Here is a 14,277-nt window from a genome sequence, read left to right on the forward strand (position 1 = left end):
TGGCTGTCCAGTCTCTTCTTAAAAACTTCCAGTGTTGGAGCATTCACCACTTCTGGAGGCAGGTTGTTCCACTGGTTAATTGTTCTAACTGTCAGGAAGTTTCTCCTTAGTTCTAGGTTGCTTCTCTCCTTGACTAGTTTCCATCCATTGCTTCTTGTTCTGCTTTCAGTTGCTTTGGAGAATAGCTTGACTCCCTCTTCTTTGTGGTAGCCCCTGAGATATTGGAACACTGCTATCAGGTCACCCCTCACCCTTCTCTTCATTAAACTACACATACCCAATTCCAGCAACCGTTCCCTATATGTTTTAGCCTCCAGTACCCCAATCATCTTTGTTGCTCTTCTCTGTACTCTTTCTAGAGTCTCGACATCTTTTTTACATCGTGGTGACCAAAACTGGATGCAGTATTCCAGGTGTGGCCTTACCAAGGCATTGTAAAGTGGTATTAGTACTTCACGTGATCTTGATTCTATCCCTCTGTTAATGCAGCCTAACACTGTGTTGGCTTTTTTGGCAGCTGCAGCACACTGCTAGCTCATATTTAAGTGATTGTCCACTAGGACTCCGAGATCCCTCTCACAGTTACTACTATCGAGCAAGGTACCACCTATACTATACCTGTGCATTTGATTTTTCCTGCCTAAATGCAGAACCTTACTTTTTTCACAATTGAATTTCATTTTGTTAGATAGTGCCCAGTGTTCGAGTCTGTCCAGATCCTCCTGTATCTTAAGCCTATCTTCTGGAGTATTGGCTATTCCTGCCAGCTTGGTGTCATCTGCAAATTTAATGAGTTCCCCATCTATCCCCTCATCCAAATCGTTGATGAAGATGTTGAAGAGCACTGGGCCCAGAACAGAGCCCTGGGGCACCCCACTACACACTTCCTTCCATGTAGATGCAGTTCCATTGGAGGACCACACGCTGAGTACGGCCTGTCAGCCAGCTCCGAATCCATCTGGTGGTGATGCTATCTAACCCACATTTTTCTATCTTATCAAGTAGTAGGTTGTGATCTACTTTATCAAATGCCTTACTGAAATCCAAGTAAATTAAATCTACAGCATTCCTCTGGTCCACTAGTTTTGTCACTTGGTCAAAGAATGCAATAAGGTTTGTCTGGCACGATCTGTTTTTGACAAACCCATGTTGGCTTTTAGTGATAACTTTGTTCGCATCAATGTGTTCGCTGATTTGTTGTTTGATTATCTTTTCCAGAATCTTCCCAGGTATTGAGGTCAGGCTGATAGATCTGTAGTTTCCTGGATCTGTTTTTTTTTCCTTTTTTGAATATGGGAATTACTTCAGCTCTCTTCCAGTCCTCTGGTAGTTCCCCAGTGCTCCAGGATCTTTGAAAAATATAGTTCAGTGGTTCTGAGATCACGTCTGCCAGTTCCTTGAGAACCTTGGGGTGTAATCCATCTGGGCCTGGTGATTTGAACTCGTCTAGGCTGGACAGGTGCTCACTTACCATTTTCTTGCCTATCTTTACTTGCGTTTCTATTCTGTTTTTTATGGCACTGGTTTTGGTAGATTGGACTGTTTTTTCCCTTTGTGTAAAGACAGATGCAAAAAACGAGTTAAATAGTTCTGCTTTCTCCCTGTTGCTTGTCACCTTCTTGCCATTTTTCCCCACTAATGGACCAATCATTTCCTTAACTTTTTTCTTGTTTCTTATATGTTGAAAGAAGCTTTTTTGGTTATTTTTGACTTTGGTCACAAGCCTTAGTTCATTTTGAGCCTTAGCTTCCCTCACTTCATCTTTGCAGGCATGGGCTATTTGCTGATATGATATGTGGGCTCAGGGGAGGGAAGTGTTAAGCAATTTAAAAAAAAGTCCTGGGAAAGTATAGAGAGGGGCTCTTGTCAGCTTTCAGGATTCTGTTACAATACTTCAGTTGCTTTAAAGTGTGTAGGAAAATTCCTAGCAAATCCTTTTTTCCTGACCTTGCCTACCTTGAAGGGTGATAACATTCCTGGAGGCCTTTTTACTCTCTCATCAGAGAGATTTTGGATCTTGCCTTTTAACTCGAGAATACAATGACAAATCCTCATCACATCCCTGTCTCTGCAGAACATCCATGCCCTACAACTTGTCCATCAGTTTAATTCCAAAGCAAGACCCATGCCCTGAACTGTCTTCAGATTTGTCAGACAGTGATAACCAGGAAAACTTCCTGCTTCCTGCCATGTAAGTTTCCCAATTGTCAGACAAGAGAGAAAAAAGTATATTTTAGCTTTGCCCAAACCTTCAGTTGAAGACTTGGCTATTGACCTTGGCAAGTTGCCTGCCCATTCTTGGACACAAATGGCAGGCAAGAGTGAGGAAAAGTGGATTTGACTCTGAGAAGAGGGGGAGAGAATGCTGAGCTTTTATAGAAAATAGAAAGTGTGAGAAAGAAACTCAGAAAAAAACTCTGCCTTGATTTTGTTAGATATGTAAATAAAGAGGGGCATTGACTGGCTTTTGAGATTTTATTTTGATACCTTAAATACACTCTGAGAGGTCAAGAGACTTCTAGTTTTTTGACCTGGTCAGTCTTGAAGGGCTGACCCAATAGAGTAATACTGCTAAATCTGCTGTCCTCAATTAGCAGATAGTCCTGCATTCAATAAAACATGACACTTCCAAGTTTGTCTTCATGTATCATCTACATTGGGTTACCTATGAAGTGACAAGCAAATAAATTACTATTTTCAAGGAATCTTGATCCAAAAAGGCCTGTAACTGGCACATCAGTCAAAGCTGGACAATTTCTCTTTTGATAACTAACTTAATAGATAAGGGATGGATACAGTGTATGTTAACCTCAGGAAACCATTCAACACAGTCTGCACTAATAAACTCATTAATAAACTGATAAAATATAGGCTAGATGATTAAATGAATTCATAAGTGGCTGAATGACTACATTCAGAAAGTATTTATAAAGGGCTTTATATTAGTAGTATTGAGTGGAATGCCACAGGGCTTTATTCTGGGCCTTGTTCAACATTTTTATTAGTGATCTGGATGAAGTGGTTTAATTTTTGCCCATGGGCTTATTTGTTAGATTTAAGATCCACCTTTTGTTCTGGAACACATTAAAGCATTTCTAACACTCTCTTCTCTGATTTTCACTATAACAGTTGATTCTGTGATATATTATAGGTTGGGCTCAGAGTCTGTTGGCCCATCACAGTGAATTTCTATGGCTGATGGTAGACTAGTATCTAGGACTGACCAGTGAAAATCCAATGCTTTAACATTTTCACCATGACTCTACAATTTCTTTCCCAGCCAGCCACTACAGGCTCAAATCCCATTCATTGATATATGAAAAACAGATGTTGGTGCCAGTATGCATGATTTTGCATTTTACTTACTCTGAACTTCATCTGCACTTTGAAACCCTTTGACTCAGTCCAGAAATATCCTTTTGCACAATTCATTTTTTTTATTTTACCCTCTTGAATTGTTAGGTATCATCAGCAAATGCAGCCACTTTGCTGCTCAGCTGTGAAAATTACCAGAGGCTGTAAACTAACTATAGTAATAAAAACAGTAAAAACTAGCTATAATAATTTAGATCAAAGATTGGGTTAGGACAAGATAAGATCTTGTGAGCTAGAAATGGATATACCATAAAGTCTTGTTTGCATTAAAGTTGCCACAGAAATTTGATTGTCTTCAGGTCATCATTTTTCAGGACACTAGCATAATCATGTTACTTTAGGACCTTGGACCTGTACACCCACCTCCCTAGGACAGGGGTAGGCAACCATGCTGGCTCAGGAATTCTAGGAGTTGAAGTCCACGAGTCATAAAAGAGCCAAGGTTGCCTACCCCAGTCTAGGACATACATCCTATTCCACCCGGAGATTGGCGATTTTGTACTATAGTAAGTAAGCTACTCAAGGCAAAGCAATCTATCGTTATTCTCTCATATTCACCACAGCCATTGATATACCTCAAAAGTCTATCTCTAAATGCAGAATTTCCAAATAGTCAGAGTAGGAAGACAGACAACAGAAAGGAAGAATCAGTGGAAGCCAACTGTCTTGTAGTTCCCACTTTCTTGCAATCCAAGTGCAGCATCGGTTGCTGCAGATAATTCAAAATGAAAGCTAACAAAAAGAAAAACAGAGATCTAAAATCAAGCCAATAGCAGACATGGCCAAAGTTACATCATCAATTGTCTCCACAAATATTTCACAATCTCCCTAGCCAGAGGAAATGGCCTTTCTCTTTCTTGCTTGCATTTTAGACTGTAGGGTTTTTTTTGTTTTTAAATGACCTGATTAAGAATTGGCTGTAAAGTAAGCCAGTAAACAAAACCTGATATGCAGCAGGTTAATCACTTACAGCAATGTCAATTCATGATTAATTCAGAGAATTCAAACCAAATATCTAGTAGCAGGCAAAGTGGAAAAAAAAAGAAAAGAAAAACCAGGCTTCCAGCATTACACAGTAACTGGGGAAAATAGGAAGATACTATTTCTAGCACTCAGGACTCAGAAGCTTTTGAGTGCCATCCAAGGTTCAGCTGCTCCTTTTACAAAATTTCTGTTCACAAGTGGAATCTTACTCTTGAATTAACTGTGATTTCTGTACCTACTGCTACCCACATTCTGAAAATTGAGTAGAGGTCAAGCAATGAGTCATCTCACAACTCTGTTTGGGCTCATCCTCATGTAGTGACATTTATGGAAGGAGTTCAGAAAAAAATAACTAGTAATTGCAGCAACACAACTCAACTCCCATCCCTCTTGAACATTTGTGCACACAGCATCATTTGTACAAATACTGTAGGTGGGCCTTTGATCACATTGCCAAAGCACTACCTTGACTTTTTTGATTTTCCCAGAAGAAAGTAGGGTTTGCCTTCTCCTTTCAACACCCTTTGTTGTGTAGTGGGTGCGACGCAAGGAAGAGACGCCAGCCAGAGTACGTGTTCAGCTCTTTATTGGAAGGGGGTAGCGTACTGAGGAATGAGGGTTACCTGGCCTCCTTAAATACCTAACCAGGTAAGCAGACAGCCAATGGGGTTGGCCCTAGGTTTCCCGCCGAAACTGGGTTTCCCGCCAAAACCGTTCAGGCCAACGCCCCCTGGTGGCTGTTGCTATGCAGGTGCCTGCATACATAACACCCTTTGTGGTCTGAATGATTGGTGGTGCTTTATTTACATATCACTTATTTCTGAAAACTGGAGATGGTGTACAATAACAGCAACAGAATCATAAAATATAATTTGTATTAAGGTTATTCTGTTATCATCTGTGTACTGATGATACCGTACCCCATGCTGTTGGATGATCAACAGTTTCATGTAATTGTTAAAGAGATGAAAGAGAGTTGAACCCTAGGGTTTGACCTCTCCTCAATCACCAAAATTGACTGGAACCAGCAGCAGAGAAAGGAGAATCATTGCAAAATGGTATTTCCCACTCCAAGTCCAGGAAGCTGGTCCAGAAAGATATCATGACTGATCCTTTGGCGGGAAGGAGCTAATTCCTCCTGAGTCTATTCTGCTAGTCAGTTAAAGCAAGGATAGCTGATCTGCAACACTGCTAACATCCTCATTAGGGAGCTTCTGTAATGGAAAAACCATTGCCCAATGTTATCCACTTGGCCACCATCCAAGAAAAAAAAATTGATAGGACTCGAGTGATTGCTTCTAGCTGCTTGGTTCACTGCCTCTGTGCTGACTTCCCCACTGCTTTGTTGTTGTTGCTGCTGCTGCTGCCGCCTTTTTTTTTCCATTCCACTCCCCTTGCTGGCTAACTGGTACCAAAGTTGCTGGCTATCCACCAAACCGGCAGGACCACCAAACATCTCCACACACCATCCTCAAAATTCTCAACAAAATGAGCCTACTACGCAAACATCTACCTTAGTGCCATGATGGAAAAAGGGTGGGGAAAATCTACAGTCAAGGTGAAACCGTGACATGTCACATAGATTCATTATAAATCCTGCTCAGCTAACATCAATGATGATGATAATCATGAGGACATATGTTGGATTGCACATCTGCTACTGTTGTCTAATCAGCCAGGGGATGATTGAAATCTGCAATGTCTGTCTATCAATAGAGAGAAAGGGGGAAAGGAGAATTTGTCTGAAAGCCTTAGGCATCGCTGCTGTTTGTTTTTCACTTTTTTAAAAAATGCCTCTCCTGCGGACTCTTTAATCCTGCTATACAAACAGCTTAGACTTTTCTTACTGTAAATCCTGCTCATGACAACCATCGCATGACTAACAAACCAGTGGGCCATTTCCTTCTTCAGCATGAAGGGACTCTTGTTTTCACCATCTTCCTTGAGGCAACAGTATTTTTGACCAAAAATACATTTCCCTGTCAGATATTTTTTTCTTCCAAGATGGTATCTAAATTTATCCAAAATTACTTTCATTCTCTTTTTCTTCCTAAACAAATTTAATCAACAGTTTTGGTATTTAGTTTGCTTTTTTTACAACACAGAGGGAATTAAAAAGCAAAGAGATCAACAAATCTATCCTTCTGTGCACCTATATCTGTTCAGAGTTCTCTTATTTTGGAAGAATGAATAATTTAACCTTGCAGTATGATTTAACCTGTCATTGGAGAAGTGACACATAATTCAGACCATGCACAGGGGAGCTATCAGCACTTTCTTAACTCAGCCACTACCCTTCCTATGGTCTTGTGGAAATCCTCAAACCATACATTTATTATACTTGCTAAAAGTTACAAGTCTTTTATCTCTCCTTAAAATCAGGAATAGAGGAAATGTGACCCAGGGCCCATAGCCAGCTTTATCAGCATCCTTTTGTGGTAACAAAGCTCTCCATGGCTGAGGTCCTTTGATAGATTTTAGGGAATTGGGGGAGCTTAAGAAGAAAAATTGACATCTTAAACTTTGCAACCACTCAAGGATTTTTTGCCCTACCCATTGTAATTTCTCCTAACACTGTCCTGGCTCCATCCGCTATGCAAGTATGGTGTAGTGAAACACCAGCTGAAGGAAAGGAGGCCCTGACAGGGAGGATTAAAAGACATGTCTGCTTAGAGTCCATTAGGGGGAAGAAATATCTCAAGTCAAACCCTTTTTACCGAGGGAAGACAGACAATCCAGCGAGATTCTTATAAACAGGTGATCAACAATAAAGTAACCTATTAGACTACTTTATGGAGCTGTTCTGGTTGCTTTGCACCTGACATATGATCTTTGACATGTCACACAAGATATGGTTCTTGAGCTGACAGAGGTTTGTATACATCTGCCTTAAATTTGCTGAAATAGGTGACCAGGAGATGGTTAAAATGCATGAGGAATGAGTACTTTATTTCCTCACTGTAGTATGAAATTCCCTGGACAAAAGCCTCCTCTGCCAGAGGGAACATTTTGTGGAACCATAACAAGACTCATATATAGCAAGTAAATACAGCTATTATATACCAGACTTCAGGATTTAAGTTTCCTCTTCCTTTTTAGGCAGATATGACCTATTTTGGAGATGCTGGCCTTACTGCTCCACGAACTAAGTCATTACTTTAAAAAGATAGTCCAGGAACTGGCAACTTGCTTTTTGGCATTTGTTCCTAACCATGGTGACAAGCAAATGATGAAACATGTGTTTTGCTATTATGATGTAAACAAAAGTACATAAGGGGTGGAATTAGCATCACTGCAATAAGTATTTTCCCTCTTGTCTGCCAGCATAGGTGCTTGCTAAGTTTGGAATGGGGACAAGCTGGACAGAAAGCATGTCCAGAAACAGTCTTATTTTGCAAAGGGTGATTACTTACATCAAACTAGAAAGAAGAGATGCTAAAAATTAATTGGATCCTAGAAATGGAAGGGGTCAAGTGGCACTTCACAATGATTCCCTTGACCCTATCTGAAAAAAACATACTAGCCATGCTTGATATGAAATTCCTATGAATAATTTAGAAATTTCTTCAGGTTGAATGTGCACCAAGCTTAATTTTGAAGTAGCTTCAGTTTCTTAAAAGTCCAAAAACATATCCCATCAAACTTTTATTCTTAAATTTTCAGAGTGAAAATTACTTTCCAGAGTAACCTGGAGGCTTATATTCTAGCAACACTGAAAAATAACTATTACCTGCCTGTTCTTAACATGTCGCTACCAGTGTGTGTGTGTGTGGGGGGTGTCTTTCTTTTCTTCTACCTTGTTGGTGCAATTAAACAGTAGAACAATGTCACATATGTTCATCTCTTCAGTGTGCAAGTTGAGACCAAGCGAGACTTACCAACGGTTCTTTCAAAATCCTCACTGCACTTCTGGGTTCAAAAAAGGTCAAGCAGAGCCCCCTCTTGTGACCCTTGTAGCTGATTAGCAGCAGCTTAGGAATTGACCCTAGGACATCCTGATCTTTTAACCTCATTAAGCCATTAGACCTATCATCTGTGGGAAATGTTACAAGTAGTGTTAGAAAGAAAGCCTAGTTCATCAGTCTCAAAAAAACTATTCTAGCAATCAAATTATTGAAGAGCAGAAAAAGGAAGGGGATAATTTCTATTTTCTCCCTGCATAACTGATGAATGGCTCTGGCATTCAAAGCTCTTCACTTGGAACCTCATTTCCTCAATGATAGCACTAGCATGCAATGCAAACCATTTGGAAAAAGAAAAAAAAAGCCACTTTTGAAATAAAGCTAAACATTCTTCTGAGTCACTCGCTCCCAATTAATGAAAAACAAGGAATGATTCTGTTTCAAGGAACAATAGCAGTAGGTCAACATGCTGTAGTATATAGTGGATAAGGATAGAACCAGACATTATAAGAGACACAGAACTGTTGCTGTTTCTTGTCTCTTATAACATTTAGTTCTCCTGAAGTATTAAATGCTGAGTATTTATTTCTGATCCAGGTAAGCATTATTAAAAATCAATCCTCTTGCCATACGAGAGAGCAATCTGTATTTATTGTCTCAGCTGGTTATTGTCACATTCCTTTGCATATTTCTAGTTGGGGCCTTCATATGGATTAATATGCATCCCCTCTGTTTATATATATTCATTTTTGCTGTTACATGCAATAATAAATATTTCTGAGATCTAGTTTTGAAAAAGTTCTTTTTTCAAAATCTATCCCAATTATTATGGTTTTAAACTTTGATCAAGATAACTCTCCCTGTTGGGGTTCCCAGTCAGAATGTTCCCATGGATACTTTCTTTGATGGTCATTTAACCCCTTGTGTCACCTGAGCAATGTACATTTTCTTAAATAAAAATGGTGGCCAGGTGCAGAATTTCAAGAACAAATGAGTATCAGCCAATATTTCTGTTGTGACATACTTCACCTTTTAAAAAAAATTTTTATCACAACCATCATTTATTTAAGAGGATTTAACAGATCTTTTCTAAATCTCATTTTAAAAGGCTAGTGTAGATTCAGGTGGATTTACTTTAATAGAGTCAACATGAAAATGAATGTATCATGTTTATTTTTATTTATTTTATTTATATCCTTTATAAAAATACTATCCATATTTTTTTATAAACAAGGTAGTCCTATTTTTCCCACAACAGCAAGCCTGTGAGGTGGGTTGGGCTGAGAAAGAGTGACTGACCCAAGGCCACTCAGCTAGCTTTTATGTCTAGGATGGGAGTAGAACTCACAATTCCCTGGTTTCCCACCTGTTCACATATGTACATACAAATACAAAATACCTACTTATTTATCTATGACAGGAGAATGCAATGTGGTAACTATAAATGCTAGGATTCATAGTAGTTGAGCAAAAAGGATAGTTAAACTGTTCAGAGAATCTTTAAAGTAGATAATAGTGTAGTCAAGCTCAATAGTGTTGTTGTTGTTAGCTGCGAAGTCGTGTCCGACTCATTGCGACCCTATGGACAACGTTCCTCCAGGCCTTCCTGTCTTCCACCATCTTCTGGAGTCCATTTAAGCTCACGCCTACTGCTTCAGTGACTCCATCCAGCCACCTCATTCTCTGTCGTCCCCTTCTTCTATTGCCCTCGATCTTTCCCAGCATTAGGCTCTTCTCCAGTGAGTCCTTCTTTCTCATTAGGTGGCCAAAGTATTTGAGTTTTAGCTTCAAGATCTGGCCTTCTAAAGAGCAGTCAGGGTTGATCTCCTCTAGGACTGACCGGTTTGATCGCCTTGCAGTCCAAGGGACTCGCAGGAGTCTTCTCCAGCACCACAGTTCAAAGGCCTCAATTCTTTGGCGCTCAGCCTTTCTTATGGTCCAACTTTCACTGCCATACATTGCAACTGGGAAGACCATAGCCTTGACTATACGCACTTTTGTCGACAGGGTGATGTCTCTGCTTTTTAGTGTGCTGTCTAGATTTGCCATGGCTTTCCTTCCCAGGAGCAAGCGTCTTTTAATTTCTTGGCTACAGTCCCCATCTGCAGTGATCTTGGAGCCCAGGAAAACAAAATCTGTCACTACCTCCATTTCTTCCCCATCTATTTGCCAGGAATTGAGAGGGCCAGATGCCATGATCTTGGTTTTCAATAGTGTAGTCAAGCTCAATATAAGTCAACAAGTTCAAGTGAAAGGTCAGGCTTTCCAAGAATTCATACAAGAATTGGGTCTAACTCAGGAGCAGACTGTTACAGAATTTATTTTACTATACTCCAGAAAAGGCTTATATATTACAAGCTTCACTCAAATACAGCTTGCGTTGATCAGAGCTGGGGTACTTTGGAAGCAATAATATCGCTAGGCTATTACTTCCAAGATGAGCATAACTTCCAAGGTGCTATTCCAAGCAAATGATACCCCTGCAGAGAATTATGGTGACCCTGCTCAACACAGTATTGTTTCTGATCTTACAGGTTTGAAGGTTGTATCTTTGTGCTGGAGGCCAAATTCAGGATAGAGAATCAAGAGTAGTGAAGACAGTTCTAACAAGGTCACATTGCCAGCTTCTACCATCATTAGATCAGAAGAGCTCAGCCTTTTGCTCAGCTCATATGCATCCCAGAAAAGGACTTGTTGAAAGGCACCTTGAGAGTTAGGGCATCTGCACACCCAAAGAGGGTACATGCCGCCCTCCCCCAATTGAAATAGTTTAAAAATAAAGGGCTAAAATATAGCAAAAAAACCATTTTGTTGTGAGATCTTAGCATTTTTGTGTGAGATCCTACATAATCATGCTATATCATTATCCCTTTCCTGCTCTGTCTAGAAAATTGTTCAGAATCTTGCCTTGCATGTATCATGTCATTTTTCAAATTGTGTTTTTAACCTTGTTGGTTTATTTGTTCCTAGAGAAGCAATATGTGTGTTGAACAGCCATAAGGCTCAATTAAATAAATGAATAAACAGAAAAATACTTTAAAACTGCTCATCCTGGAGCTAAAGCTTAAAAGAGTAAGCAGCCACAGTACCTATTTAAATATGACTTATGTTAGATTCTGTTTTGGAGTGGAAGAAGTTGGAACACACCCTGATCCCTTTCAGTGCTCTAATAATTAAGGGAGGACATATACTGCAATGGTGCTAGTGCAATACAACTGCCATCTGAATGTGGTCAATTACAAAACATCCAGTTTCAAGAAGCAAACCATTGAAGTGGTTCCCTGCCAGTTCATTAGATTCCTGAAATATACTCTGTTGTGTACTGGGTTCGTTGCTTGAATGAAGAGACGAGACTAGTGAGTTCAGTCAGGAACATTCTTTATTTGCTTGCAGGGACTGAACTGGGAAACAGGGCTGCGAATGCAGCTATTTATACCCTAGCCTCTAGGTGGCGGCCAATAGGTTTGAAGCAACCTATTGCCGCCCTAGAGGCAGCCAATGGCAGCACTGGAGACGGGTTATCTGAGGAGCTGGGAGCTGTTAGCCAGCTCCCTGCTTAAACAACCTTCGTGCATTCAAACCCACGTGGTATACTCAGTAAAACAAGGCCCAATACATTACATACTCTACCACTATAACCTCACTAGCATAGTTTTCTACACTTCCACACATAGCTTTTCATGCAGCCTTCCAACAGTTTTTCCCAGGATTACACATGGGGCTTAAACGCATTTTTGCAAATAAAAATGATAATAGGAAGTAGTGCTTTATTTAGCAGCATGCCATCATCTGTATATGTTTTAATTAGAAAAAAAATATAACTTAAGGTCACATAAGCAGGGAGCTTGACAGGTGCATTGGGAAGGGTCCATATATATTTTTGCTTCTGAGCACTGTGCTGCCCCTTCCTGGCTCTAATTCTGCTCTAGGCTTTTTCAGCTAGACATCAGGACCTTTTCCCATTGTTGAGTTGTAGTGCTCTTCACTTTTCCTTGAGCTGGGAGGACAGCTGTACAGGCATAAAATATACTGTCCCTATTGTCAATCCCTATCCTGCATGGACTACCAGTCTTTTCACACTGGTTACAGGTGACAAAGCAATAAAGGAGAATATTGTTGCTCCGGGGTCCTTGGCCCTCTCTGGGGTTGCTTTGTTGCAGATATTTCATTAACCAAACTTGGTAACATCATCAGTGCTAATAAGGAGTGGGGTTTGCTCTCCGTTTATATTCTAGTGGCTTGCCTTGTCAGTGTTTATAAGAGTGGTCTTGGAAGTCCTTTGGTTGGTCTGTTTACTATTAGCTTGATTGGGGTATTGTTTACGTCTTTATTTTTGGTCTGATGTTAATCTGGTTGTTGATTGCTGGTGGGGAGGTGTTTTGGTCTTTTTGTTCCCTTTTTGGCTTGTTGATTGTCTCCTTGGCACAGTATGTAGATATTGTTTATGTGTCTATTGATGGCTAATTTGTCAGAGTGCCAGGCTTCTTAAAATTGCCTAGTGTTTTTGGACTTGGCTTGCTCTAGCTTGGTCACAGTTTCCCAGTTGAAACTATGGTTAAGTCTGTCTATCTGTTGTGAAATTAAAGAGTTTTCGTCATGTCTTCAGACTGCTAATTGGTGTTCAAGGTTGGAACCACATGGAATCAGCGTAACACACAAGCCAACTAAAGTTCTCCAAAAACATCCTAAGCAAACCAAAAGATCCAGCAGCCTCAGAAGAAAAAACAGGAGTCATCTACAACATAAGTGTAATGACGGCAAAAACTACAATGTAGGTTGAAAACACTGCCTTAAGGCGATATTGGGAGAAGGGGGGAAATACCTTCTTAACACTGGCAGAACTAAGAACAATATCTTTCACTCATGGGTTTGACGTTAAATGAAGACAAGAGGTTGCCCAAAGCATGTTTGCATTGTAACTAGGTATAAGTGGCATGAACTGACCTGCACAGAAACAAAAGGCCTAGAACCCAAAGTGAGATAAATCCCAAAAGAAGCCATATGAATCGTCCAGGTATAAATTAGAAGGTGCAGCTGTTTGACTTGCCAACTATTCTCTTCAATTGAGCAGCCTCTGACCAACAGGAAAGCATTTTTTTTTACAGCAAAGATACACATTGATTAGTTTCCTCCTTGTAGGAAAAGAAGGTAATACAACAGCATATAATAGCTCCTGTGTTATAAATGGGAAAAAGGTATACATAAAGACATTTCCAAAGGCCTTGGTGGAGCAGTGGGCTAATGCCTCCTTAAGTAACACCAGCTGCCTGCAATTAGTGCAGGTTCGCATCCCACCAGGCTCAAGGTTGACTCAGCCTTCCATCCTTCCGAGGTAGGTAAAATGAGGACCCAGATTGTTGGGGGCAATTAAGCTGACTTTGTAATAATGCCGCTTGGGGGTGTGTGTGAAAGCCCTAATAAGCAGGCATATACATAGAATGAAGGCTACTGCTAAGCTTGTAAGCCGCCCTGAGTCTTCGGAGAAGGGCGGGATATAAATGGAATTAAAATAAAAAAATAAAAAATAAATTTCCCAACTGGTGTAAAGAATGAGAGTTGACAAGATTATCTGAAGAAAAAATGGAAAAGATTTTTTAAAAAACACTGTATGAAAACAAGATTCTAATTAGTGACCTGTGATGATTCCCTTTCTCACATTATTTGCAATTGTACAAATGATGCAAAGATCATTTATTCTAATACATTTTTTATTTTTTTTATCTTTTTCTTATTAGTTTATAATATGAAATACAAAAATACAGAAGCAAATAATAAGAAAAAATAGGGCAGGAAAAAAGGAAGAAAAAAGTGTAGAGAAGAAGAGAAAAAGAAAGAAAAGGCATTGACATCCAACTACCTTTGGTGCAGTAAAATAAGAAATAGCATCGAACCTCAGCTTTTTACTTTTACATAATAGTATAAACTAGCCATTTCTGTAACAACAGATCTATCTAATCAATAAAACCCAAAATTAAAGTTTCATTTTTTTCCACCTCAAGCACAAAATCCAGAGGTG

At 39.8% G+C, this 14,277-nt stretch overlaps 1 protein-coding gene across 1 annotated transcript in view; it reads right to left on the minus strand.

Moving 5' to 3' along the window:
* Nucleotides 1–14,277, minus strand: part of LTK (leukocyte receptor tyrosine kinase) — a gene marked incomplete at both ends in the record, with an annotated part of 140,107 nt that overhangs the window by 103,040 nt on the left and 22,790 nt on the right. The window lies entirely within an intron of this gene.

This window comes from Vipera ursinii (assembly GCF_947247035.1).
Source record: "Vipera ursinii genome assembly, chromosome: 1".
Classification (NCBI taxonomy): domain Eukaryota; kingdom Metazoa; phylum Chordata; class Lepidosauria; order Squamata; family Viperidae; genus Vipera; species Vipera ursinii.